We start from the raw sequence: 12,385 nt of genomic DNA, 5'->3' as shown, positions 1-12,385 counted from the left end.
TCTTAATTATACACGAACATTTTTGAAGAGCACAGGCCAGTTACACAGTAGAATGTCCCTCAGTCAGGTTTGTCCGATGACTCAGATTATGCACATTTGGCAGGAGTACCACAGAAGTGATGTTCTGTTTTTCTCGATGCATGATGTAAGGAGACATACCAATTTGTTCCGTTACTAGTGACGCTAACTTGGATCCTTGGTTAATACGGTGTCTAAGGTATTTCTCCACTGTGAAGTAACTATTTTTTTCCCTTTGTAATTAATAACTATCGTGTGGAGGAATACTGTGAAACTATGTAAATATCTTATTTCTCCTCGAACTGTTACTCACTATATTATCCTTTTATGAAGACAGAAGAAAAATAATACATTTTAGCAAGATTTCCATCAAAATTGTAAAAAATAGCTTCAAGGAGCTTGTGACAGGCATCTGACAAATATAATCATGTAGAATTCCTTGTTATTACTTATTTCAAAGAAATTAGATATATACAGTACTTAGTTTTTAAAAATATCCCTTACATATCTGAAGTCAATTTATAGGCTTATAAATGTAAAAATAATTTGGTTTGTTAATGGTTTTGTTGCTTTTGGAAGATTTAGGGAGGAGTCATTCCTGGAGGTTTTTCTATTTTATCCAGTGTTGGGGCAGAATGAAACAAACAAAAATCCTTTGGGGAAAAAGAATCGTCTAAATGCCTCTTCTTTCTCTCCTTTTTCTGTGTTTCTTCACATCTCCACCAAGAAGTCCATTTTTTTTTTTTTTTTTTTTTTCCTGTGAGGAGGATCAGCCCTGAGCTAACATCTGCCAATCCTCCTCTTTTTGCTGAGGAAGACTGGCCCTGGGCTAACATCCATGCCCATCTTCCTCCACTTTATATGGGACGCCGCCACAGCATGGCTTGCCAAGCGGTGCGTCAGTGCGCGCCCGGGATCCGAACTGGCGAACCCCGGGCCACCGCAGCGGAGTGCACGCACTTAACTGCTCGTGCCACCGGGCTGGCCCAAACAACAAGTCCACTTTTACTGTATCACCTTGCTTACAGATACTCACTGATGCTCACTTTCCACAAGATCAGATTCCACCTTCTCAGACTACCTTTTCAACTTGAAAGCTTTCTTCTACTGCAGCCAAACTAATCTACATAATTCATTTGTAAACATCATCTCCTGTTTTTGTATCTCTGCAAAATGCCCTTCCTGTCTATCTTGATTCTTCTCAACATTCCAAATAATTTAAGTGCATTTCGCATAAAACACTCCTGACCTCTTCATTTTTCAAACTTCAACTTTAATTAACTACGTATGGACTATTGGCCACTTTAGGGAGATGCTTTAGTAGGAACATTTTTAGGGAAGATAAGGTGGTATAAACAATAACTAAAATACAGACCAGGGAGCGCGTCATCCCTGTTTGGAGGGCCGTTTTCCCATGTCCTGCAGTGTGTCCAGACCCTGCACACTGTAGGCACCCAGTTTGTTGTATACATTCTTGTGTGTGTGTGTGTGTGTGTGTGTGTATGTTCATGTATCGACTGCACCCCCTACACAACCTAGCACTTATTTGCTATTCAATAATTGAGTTGTTTGTTACTATTATCTTTTTTGCTTTTTTTATTATTCTAGCAAAGCCTGCATCTCAGCAGGATGGGGGCAGACGTTTCCATTGCTCTCTCGTGTTTTACTTCATGTGTGAGGGTGAGCAATTACACTTGAACTCTTTCTGGCAGTGATTAAATTGGTGCTGATTAATCTGGACTCTTTTCCCAGGTTTTTCTAAAAGCCCAGAAAGACCTTGGCTGGGGTTAGGCAACCATTTAAGGGCAAGTTGGTTTCTTTAATTTATTTTAGAAAAAAGAAAGGTGCTTATACATTTCATTAACCATAACCTCACATTAGGAATCCTAAAAATTCAGCTGTTATCAGTCTGTTTACTCCTTAAATGTTGTTTGAGGGCTTTTTGACCTCCAGGAAGTATCCCATGTGTTGGGCACACAAAGCCCAAATAAGACGTAGTTCCACGCCCCAAGGAGACCTGAGCCGAACAAAGGAGCTCGAGATAATTGCAGGACCAGTTCCAAAACGATTTTGCTTCTCACTTGAAGCTGTGGCTTCAGTATTCTGCTGCCATAGGGAGGCGTACAATAAATATTGAGTAGAGGGGCAGAAGAAGTGGTCGGATCAGGGAGGGTTTTACCGAAGTCATGTTTAGGTAGAGTCTTGAGATTCTGTGGGAATTCAGAAGTGGGCCTCATTCCAGGCCGAGTGAACACGCACGTCATGTGCCCAGAGGTATGCCATCTGCGTGGCATGTTGGGGGAAGTGAGAGCAAGCCAATACCAGCTCACCAGCGATAGCCCTCGCCAGATGTAAAAGCAGGAGAAGGGGGCTGTTACTTTGAAAAGTCTAGTGTGCCATGCTGAGGACTGAGCTTCGTGACGCAATCAGGGAGCTTTTAAACTGGGTTTTAAATAAGAAATTGGCGTGGACAAATTTAATTAAGAACCTGCCTGCAGTAGACACGGCTTTGAGAGTACCTATAGCTCTAGGAGGGTGAAGTATTTCCTCCCTCATTCAGGTCACTTCCCCCGTGTGGTTAAAGTGTGGTTAGTCTGTTTGTCCAGCTTCAGGCTGCTGTGGCAGCAGACCTGGTTTTACATCTCTGTAGTAAATCTGAACTTCTCAAAACCCAAGCAGAGCAGTGGTTTTCAAGCTCTCTCCAATAGATTCCTAGGGGATTCTGACAGTTTTAGAACTTCCAAATGTTTGATGTACATTTCCTTTGTTTCTAAAGTGTACTTTTAACCATTAAAATAATAATAAAGAACAACAAGCACAGACAGGAAGTTGTATACATAATTTGGGGAGTTTGGAGACCACTCTCATGTTAACTCGGGCAGCCAGTGCATTCTTCAGAATAAAGCAGATTTTTGTAGTTTCTGTGTATACATTTAAACTTGTAAGTGTGTGATTGATTAAGAACGTAGTAGCACTGCCCTAGCCCGTTGCGAAGTTCAGGTTCACGCATATACACTAATATTTTACAAGTGAACATACCTATATCTACACTCAGTCAAATGCCAGGGAAGGCTTGGCTCATCTGCTTCAGGCATGGTCTTATTTTGTTATAGTATCATCATCTCACTGGTATGCTGGATGGTGGTTACAAGTTTAGAATCACCTGAGGGCCTTTTAATAATCCTGCTGGCCAGGCCACACCCCATACCAATTAAATCAGAATCCCTGGGAGTAGGGGTGGCACCCAGGCATCAGTATTTGTTTTTAATAGACTTTATTTTTTAGAACAGCTTAAAATTCACAGCAAAATTGAGAGAAAGGTCCTATACCCATATCCCCCCTGCCCCCACACATGTATATTCTCTTCCATCATCAACATCCCCCAGGGTGATACATTTGATACAATTGATGAACCTACATTGACACGTCATTATCACCACAAATCCAACATGTATATTATGGTCAGTCTTAGTATTATACATTCTGTGGGTTTGGACAAATGTATAATGACATGTATCCATCATTACAGTATCATACAGAATATTTTCAATAGTTCCAGTAGGCATAAGTAATTTTTAAAGCTTTCTAGATGATTCTCATGTGCAGCCAAGGTTGAGAACCATCATGCTGTATGGTAGTTTGGGGACTACAATACTAATTGTAAGTTTTGAGTACTTCTCATCTGACTTGTCTGTGAAAACTGCCTCTATGTCCTTTATACACCAGGTTCCCCATAAGGTTTTGTTTGAATAGGGAATTCTGTTAAAGCTTGATGATCAGCATAGTGCAAGTGCTGGGCTTTGGAGTCAGAAGGTCCTGGGTTCAACTTTTGGCTCTACGTTTGCTGGATAAGTGACCTGGGCAAGTTCCTTAGCCTCTCTTAACTTCTATCCAATAGATAATACCCAACAGTGCTGTTGAAAATAATAACCGTACCACTGTTTGATAATGCTTAACCGATAGTAAGCACTCAGTAAGTGGTGGTTTTTCCATTGCTCGCTTCCTTTTTGCTCTATTTTGGAGGCGAGGAATACCCCTCTTGCCGTCATCCGTAGGCCTGGCCTTTCCAATCTCTTGTTCTGTTCTTGCTCTAATATTTTCTGTTGGCCTTTTCTGGTATGCCTTAAATTTTGGCTCAAATATCTTCTGACATACTGTAGACCTTCTGATAAGAGTTGAGAGCTTGGAAAGATAGATTTAAGGGACAGTGGTCTTGTGCTTGAATAGGAATTTTAATATGCCATTTCAGCACCTGGGAAGTACAGAATATGTGACTGTTATTCTGTTATCTGTCAGATATGCACGCCCCAGAGCTTTCAATATGTTCCTTAGGCTAAGCATTTTAGTCCACTCTGATCTGTCAGAAGTAAAAAGATCTGATTTCTTCCCAAAAGTTTCTTATTTTCCTCTGCTTGCTAAGAATTGAGAGCTGTTTGGACACTTGATGCAGATGACACGATTCAAGGTGACTTGCAGCGGTGGCATCTGTGTGGACTGCTCAGCTGTGTGGAGACAGGCTGTCAATGGCAGCCCTGCCCCGTGTGAAGTCTCTGCCCCGCACCCCGTGCAGCCCCGGGGCCAGGCACCCGGCCTCTGCCGCTGCACTGTGGGTGTTTGTCTGTCTCCACAGGACTGTCAGTCCCTTAAGGGCAAATGCAGCCTAGTTTGAAAGAATGAATGGTTGATTGAAAAAAGGAAAGCAGTACAGGAAAGAAAGATGAACAGTACATCATACACAGTGGAGGGCACAGAAGAAATGCCAGGGCTTCAAGGAGTCAAGTGATCAGTTCAATGACTGGTCTGATTCAGGACCTTTGGAATATCTCTCATGTGAGAAACAGAAAGATCTTTGTTGGTGCAAAAAAAAAAGGTTAAGGATAGAGATGTGGCCAGTTGGACGTCGACAATGAGTGGAAGGAATGGACTCTGAGAGGAATTTGGTAATCCTGTGTGTTAGTAAAAGTGCACAGATTTTTTTTTATTGAACATTTCAAAAGATGAGACTCCTTTGGGATTCTCTCATCTAAGTAGGAAGACTCCTGGAGGAAACCTGTCTAAGCCTCCGGCAAGATTCTGTCAGCATTCAAACCTGACCCTGCGCAGTCTCTGCAGACGCTGCTTGCTTGGGCATTATGCTGAAGCCATGCGTTGTGAAGCAAGTATAATTTTATGGCTGAGCTTGTCTGAGTTTGGTTTGGTATGTTTTATTCTTCTCTCCTTTCTTTCTTTCATTTTTTTCCAACTTGCAAACAAATGTTTGTTGAACCCATTGACGAAAGGCAGGCATTTGTGAGGTAATGAGAATATGAGGGTGAACGAGGTGGACGCAGTCCCTGGCCTGTCCTGGTCATTCCGGTGGAGTGTGAGAAGTGCCTGGACAACGGAAGGGCAGGATGTTTGGGGGCACGGGGTGGGGAGTTTGGGGCAAATGCTGGGAGGACGTCACTTTTAGATTGAGGCCTGAAGCATAACTTCAGACAAAGAGTGTAGAGGAGTGTGTTCCTGACCAATGAAAAGCTTAATTTATTGGTATTTAGGGCTCATTGAATAGAGTATATTTTATAGCCTCCCCTTCCTTTGTGCCATCCAGCTGAGGGAGCTCCAAAATAACCCTGATTCCTGGGAGCGAAGCCCACTTCAGCTGCAGAGGGGCCCTGTTCTGCGGAGGGCTGTGAGGCCCCCGGCCGACACCTGCATTGTTCCCCCTGACACCATCATCAGTTGGCTTTACTTTTTCCAGCCTGACTACAGGAGTCACAGTGGACACTGAGGGAAATCGTGTGCTGAATGCTTCCACTGGAGCTTTCTGGAATTAAAGAAGTAAATCTCTTATCACCTTACTGATGTCTTCCTTTCTCTCTTTAAAACAACAGTTTTTATTATGAAAAAATATATACAAAAGAGTGTGTTTGTGTGTGTACAGTTTACAGAATAAACATTAAAATGAGCTCCCCTACCCTCACTCCCTAGCCTAGGAAACTAAATATTACCAACGTGTGCCTTTTTCCTCCTGCGCCCTCCACCCTCTTCCATTCATACCCACGAGTCTGAATCTTGAGTTCAGTGTTCTGAACTCGTTCCTCTCTTTTAGTATGTTTTAAAAGGTCATATTTCTGCTTGTGTTGAGATATTATAATATCAGACTTTCACTGTGTACCAACAGCAAACAAGAGGCTGGAAAGCTGTTTAAATAAATTGCTTGATTGTACTCTTTATGCAGGAGAATACACTAGTAACATCAAAGTGCTTCAAAAATTTTTTGAAACCAAAGCCTTCTTCCAATTTTAAGGAAAACCTTAACAGGCTTTGTTAAAAGTATAGGTTTTCACAAACCAGGACACTACAGATGGACTAGCAGCAACACGACAAGGAATTGCTTCAACCGCTGACCATTGCAAGATCCATGAAAGTGTTTATTCATTAGTAATAATGCTACACGCTAACCCAGTGTATGTCAAATGATTTTATGGTAGAAGAGTCTGAATTTACTTGGAGTAAAATATCTTGACATGTTAGTTGGGAGCCATTCTTGACGTTATATTACTTCAATAATTCAAAATATTGAAATAGATCACGTTGGGAAATGGTCTGGGGCAACCATTCTTGAATTTGCTTTTTTCTTTGTAGTTGTGATGGATGTTGTTTTGTATTCTATATTTGCTTTGTTTCCTTCTTAAACTGTTCTGGTCTCCATCCAAAATAAAAGAATATCAAGTTTTGGATATCATATTTGACTACTATAGAAATGACCCCTGGTGAGTTGATTCCACAAACGTTTTGATTACTTGTCAAGTGATTTTTCAGGCTTTTTTCATGTGAATTGATCTCCTACGAGAAGAGTTGTTTTTGCTTGTTTGCTTTCTTGCCCTTTGAGCTCTAGTGTAACTTAGCAAGATTCCTTCCCCAGGAAGAAAGTAAGCACAGATCCTGTTACCATTTTGAAGTTCATGTGTAAGTTAATATGTAACTCAGAAACCAAAGTTGGCAGGATATAAAAACATTTGTATATCACTTAATATTTTTATTTCATTTCATTTCTGTGTTTTGATTCCTGAGGCAATCGGTTTTTCCAGGATTCAACAGGAGACGTTTTTCCCCCATCTATGAGGTTTTGGACTAAAGCCTTAATACTTTCACAGCGATTTTTGCTGCTATACCGTAACTGTAAATCTTAGGCCTAACAGAAACCTATTTAGTATCTTATTCAAGCTGGGATTCCAGTCTGCAGTGACAGGGAATGATGTAGATTAGAACAATGGCTTCTCTACATCTCAGTGTTCTTTACATTTGTGTTGTTAGCCATTTTAACTAGCCCCTAAAATCTCTCTTTTATGACTCTGAAGACGAGCCATCTGAATTCCACAATAATTTTACTATGTATTTCCATTATACTCCTAGTCACTTAAAATAAAGACTGGACAAAGAAACCATTCCCAATTGTTTAAGAAACAGTGAACTCATCTCTTGTTGGGCTGCGTGGAATGTGGTCTGAGAGGAAGACCTATGTTTTAGTTTCTCTCTGCCCACACAGGAGGAACTTTCTAACAAGATGCCATTCATTTGTGCCCATCGCAGCTGGTCAGAAACTGCTGTCCTGTGCCTGGTGAAAGTCCTCTGGGATCCTAGTATGGGCATCCGACCACGGGCAGCTTTAAGCAAGGGTATCCATTGCAACTTCTCCCGAGATCACGTGTGCAGGGCACCTGACTCTCAGCATCTCACACAGTTGGTGGCTCTTCCCTTCTCCCTCATGGCATCAGGATTTCCTGGAATATCTCCAGTCACTCTGTCCTTAGCCTTCTCTATACATTGGGGCACTCATCACAGACAGAGGTGCATCAAGATGACTAGGGTGGCTGCTGGAGCATTTTTGAGGGGGGAAGAGTAGGAGATGAGGTCTAAGAGGTGGCCAGGAGTTAGCTCATGTTGGGCTTTGTAAGCCACTGTGAGGAGTTTGACCTGGTCTTGGCTGACATGGGGAAGCCTTGGAGGGTTTTGAGCAGAGGAATGATAAGATCTGATTTACATTTTAACAAGATCTCTCTGGCCCCTCCGGGGATTGGCTGCAGCTAAGTGGGTGAGGGTGGAAGCAGAGACGCCAGCTGAGGAAGCCACAGAAACAACCCGGGTGAAAGATGGTGGGGGCTTGGACCAAGACGGTAGCACTGAAAGTGGCGGGAGAGGTCAATTTTAAGATACGTTTCTAAGTAGAGACAACATGTTTTGCAATGGCATGGCGGGAAGTTGTGAGAAAGAGAAGTGTCCCGAAGGATTCCAGGATTTTGGCCTCAGCCACTCGAAGGGTAGAGTTGCCATTTACTGAAATGAGAAGACCATGGAGGTTTGGGGATGGGAATTAGGAGTTCAATTTGGACATATTAAATTTGAGATGCCAGTTAAATCCAAGTGAAGTTGTTGAATAGACCTTTATATACAGGGGTCATTTGCATTTAGGAGGTGTTTAAAGCCTTGAAACTAGATGTAGTCACCAAGAGAATAAATAGATAAGACATCAGTGGAATGATCTGGGACTTTCTAAAAGATAAGGTCAGAAGAACTAGAAAAGGAGCAGGCAATGAGATAACAACTGAACCAAGAGGAAGTGATGTTTCAGAAGCTAAACTGAAAAAAACAATTGTTCCAAGGAGGGAATGATCAACTTTGTCAAGTGTTGCAGGTAAATCAGTAAGATGAGATTTGAGAATTAATTGTTGATTTACCCACGTGGAGGTCATTGGGTCCCTAAACAAGAACAATTTTAGTAGAGTACTGGAGATGAAAGCCTGAATTGGGTTTATTCAAGAGAAAATGGGAGGAGAGAAATTGGACAGAGTATAGACAGTTCTTTTAAGACTTGTAAATTAGAGGAGGGCAAAGGGATCATAGCTGTGGGGAGATGCAGGGTCAAGATTGTTTTCCCTTGAAGCTGGGATATAATATAAATATGTTTTTATATGGCTGATAGCAGTAACTCAGTAGAGAGTGAAAAAATCAGGAGAAAGCAGGAGAATTGCTGAATCAGTGTCCCTAGGTAGGCAAGAGGAGACGAGATCCAGTGCACAGTGGGGGAGTTGGCTTTGGAGAGGAGTGCAGCCATTTCCTACGTCTTAGTGGAGGAAGGCAGGCCATATGGGCACAGATGCAGGAGGTGGGTAGGGTGTGGTGTGGGACACAGGGAAGTTCTCTCTGATTGCTTCTGTTTTCTCAGTGAAACAGGAAGCACAGTCATTAGCTGAGAGTGAGAAGCAGGACGGGGTGGAGAGTTGAGGTGAAAGAGGAAAGTATAGAATAGTCGTCTAGGAGAGTGGAGAGTAGATGGAGTAAGGGCATGTGGAAGGATTGCTGGGCAGCCGTAAGAGTCCCCTTTGAAGTTAGCAGCCATAATTTAGGGTGAAACTCAGGTCAGTGGGATGTGTGCTTTTCTCCATCTATGGTCAGCCGCCATGGTAGGGATGCAGAGTGGGGAGAGAATTGGATTTAACTAGGATTGAGGTTTAGCCAGGTGAATGCACTGAAGGGAGAGAGAGGCAAGGGGGCTGATGGTGCATGCCAGGGGGTGAGTGTAATGATGTACCCTGGATCTAATCTGAGTAGGACAAATGAAGACATAAGGGGGATGAGGTGGTAAAAAGACTGGAGGATTGATGGATTTTAGGTTCTGATGTGGCTGAAGGATATGTGAAGGCAGGGTATTGGAGGACATGCTCTGGAAAGATAGGAGTTGGTCAGTCAGAGTCGAGCAGCCTGAAATGGAGATTGTGGAGGCGTGCAGGTATTGATGGTAGGGTCTAGGGCAGTGGCTCTCAGTCATGAGCAGTTTGCCTCAGAGGGGACATTTGCAATGTCTAGAGACACTTTTGATTGTCGCTACTGAAAGGGGAGAAGATGCTACTGCCATCAAGTAGAGGTCGGGGATGTTGCTAAACATCCCACAGTGCACGGGAGAGCCCACAGCAAAGAATAATCTGGCCCAATTGTCAATATGCCAAGGTTTAGAAGCCGTGGTCTAGGGTGTGACCATGGGAATGAGTGGCTGGGGTGGGCCTGAGGATAAGGTTATGGAAGAAGAGAAGATAAACAGAGACCAGGGTTTTGGAAGGTTTGTCTTATGACTAATGGAATCTCCCAGAATTATGACAAGAGTAGTGTTGGAGAGAAAGAGAGCCAGGGATAAGAGAAAGTTAACTAGCTACATATGGAGTCATTTTATTTTTCTAGAACTAGCTGATTGGCTAGAGTTGGAATTCATATTCCTGGCTCTAAAAGCTACCTGCTTAAATTAGCAAAATTGTGACAGATTGTTGTTTTTTTAAAAAAAGCGATTTTTATCATATTTATTTATAATAAAGGCAGTTTATTAACCAGTTTTGGTGTAATTAAATTAAATCTGTCTTGAATAGATTGTCTAAAAGCCGTTTAGGGATTTGGGTAGTCTTTTTGGTTAAAATTCCGTGACTGTAAACTTGGACACTTAGCCTAGTTCTGTCTTTAAATAACATCTCAGGGTAACAGTTCTTGCAACCAGGCCTTGTGGCAGGGGTCTGGTTGGAGAAAATCCTTGAGAAACTTGACTTACTGACGTTAAAGACTGTGGCTTTCCTTGCAGTGCCCATCACTCTGGAGAAAACTGGTCAAAATCACACAAATAAGTAAGGGTTTCAAACCAGTCTTGGTTCCTGGAATAAGCTGGTCACACCGTCCGGTCTTGTGCTCTGTCCTTCATTTTGAACTCAAGTGCCCGGGGCTGCTTTTCTGTCTACCCGCAACAGCAAGGAACGTCTTTTGTTTGCTTCTTGTTTGAAAGAAGGGCTTGATTTGAGGTTTGGACCACAAAAAATAATCCATTGTTCCCTATAATAATAATCCACCCTCTTGAGCAGAAAAAATCTGCTTGATGCATTGTGGCTGTCAGTTTATTTAAAAGAATAGCCAAAAGTGCCCATTGTGTCCTGGGAATAAACATTTGGAAGATGGTTGGGAGGAATGGGGGAGTACTCTTTTTCTCCTTGGCCTAGAGTCATAGTTAAGACCTCAGGAAGAAAAAATTCTGAATATGACCGTCAGTCTTAGGTGACAATACCCTTCCTTATTCTGCTCGTCTGTTACATTCTAAGAATAATTGGAACACTGCAGATGTGGATTCTCCCCAAACTATTTCTTTAAAAAATATCTTATTTTGAAGATATGTGTTTTAAATTTTTTCTGTATTAACTCTGTTTCCAATTTTAGTCCAAATAAGTTTCTTTCTAACCTTCATTTAGTCCATGAAAGTGTCTCTTTTTGAGTGAAGATTATTTTATTTTAGCAGCAACCCTTAATAATTCCTGCAGTTGCCTCTGATTACAGATCTTGAAAAAAGAGCTATTTTTATATTCCAAGTGATAGACATTTTTAAGTACTATTTCCTGGGCTTAGGCTAACTGAAGAAACTTGATGGGTAAATGAAAATGCGACCAGTGTGGTCAGCTGTTTCTTGAGTACACATGTATCTAGCACACTGAAATCTAATGGTAGGTAAGATTTCACTAGCGAAAACAAGATAATTTATCCTTTTTTTTTTTTTGCCTTAAATTGTTTATAGGAAAAAGGTCAGTTAAATAATAAACATGGATTTTTTTGTGTGTGTGTGAGGAAGATCAACCCTGAGCTAACATCCATGCCACTCCTCCTCTTTTTGCCCTGGACTAACACCCATGCCCATCTTCCTCCACTTTATATGGGATGCCGCCACAGTATGGCCAGACAAGCGGTGCATCGGTGTGCTCCCGGGATCCGAACCCGGGCCACCGCAGTGGAGCGTGCACTTAACCGCTACGCCTAAACATGGCTTTACAATGAGGTAATATTTTACCTAGAATAGTTTTAATTGCTTTAAATATGGAAGATGAGAAGAGTTCAATATGATATCAGTTGAAATGTGACAGGTGAATATGAGAACTATTTAAAGAAGTAAAAATATGGCCTCTACATCATTAAAAACAGACCATCAGAGAAGCAACCAAGATGTCCTTCAGTAGGTGAATGGATAAACTGTGGTACATCCATACAATGGGTATTATTCAGCACTCAAAAGAAATGAGCTATCATGCCACGAAATGACATGGAGAAACTTTAAATGAATATTGCTAAGTGAAAGAAGCCAATCTGAAGAAGCTATATTTACTGTATGGTTCCAACTATATAATTTTCTGGAAAAGGCAAAAATACAGAAACAGTAAAAAGATCAGTGGTTACCAGAGGTTTAGGGGAAGGGAAGATAGGAATGAGTAGGTGAAGCACAGGGATGTTCAGAGCAGGGAAACCATTCTGTATTTTACTGTAATGGTGGATACATGTCCTTAGACATTTGTCAAAACCCATGGAATGT

The 12,385-nt window shown here is 41.8% G+C and overlaps 1 protein-coding gene across 3 annotated transcripts in view; it reads left to right on the top strand.

Annotated features, from left to right (window-relative positions):
* MPZL1 (myelin protein zero like 1) overlaps positions 1–12,385 on the top strand; it is a 63,063-nt gene that overhangs the window by 25,401 nt on the left and 25,277 nt on the right. The window lies entirely within an intron of this gene.

The sequence above is a fragment of the Diceros bicornis genome, chromosome 4, assembly GCF_020826845.1.
Source record: "Diceros bicornis minor isolate mBicDic1 chromosome 4, mDicBic1.mat.cur, whole genome shotgun sequence".
Lineage (NCBI taxonomy): Eukaryota > Metazoa > Chordata > Mammalia > Perissodactyla > Rhinocerotidae > Diceros > Diceros bicornis.
The sequence above is the reverse complement of the archived record's forward strand: the minus strand, read 5'-3'. Positions and strand labels throughout refer to the sequence as shown.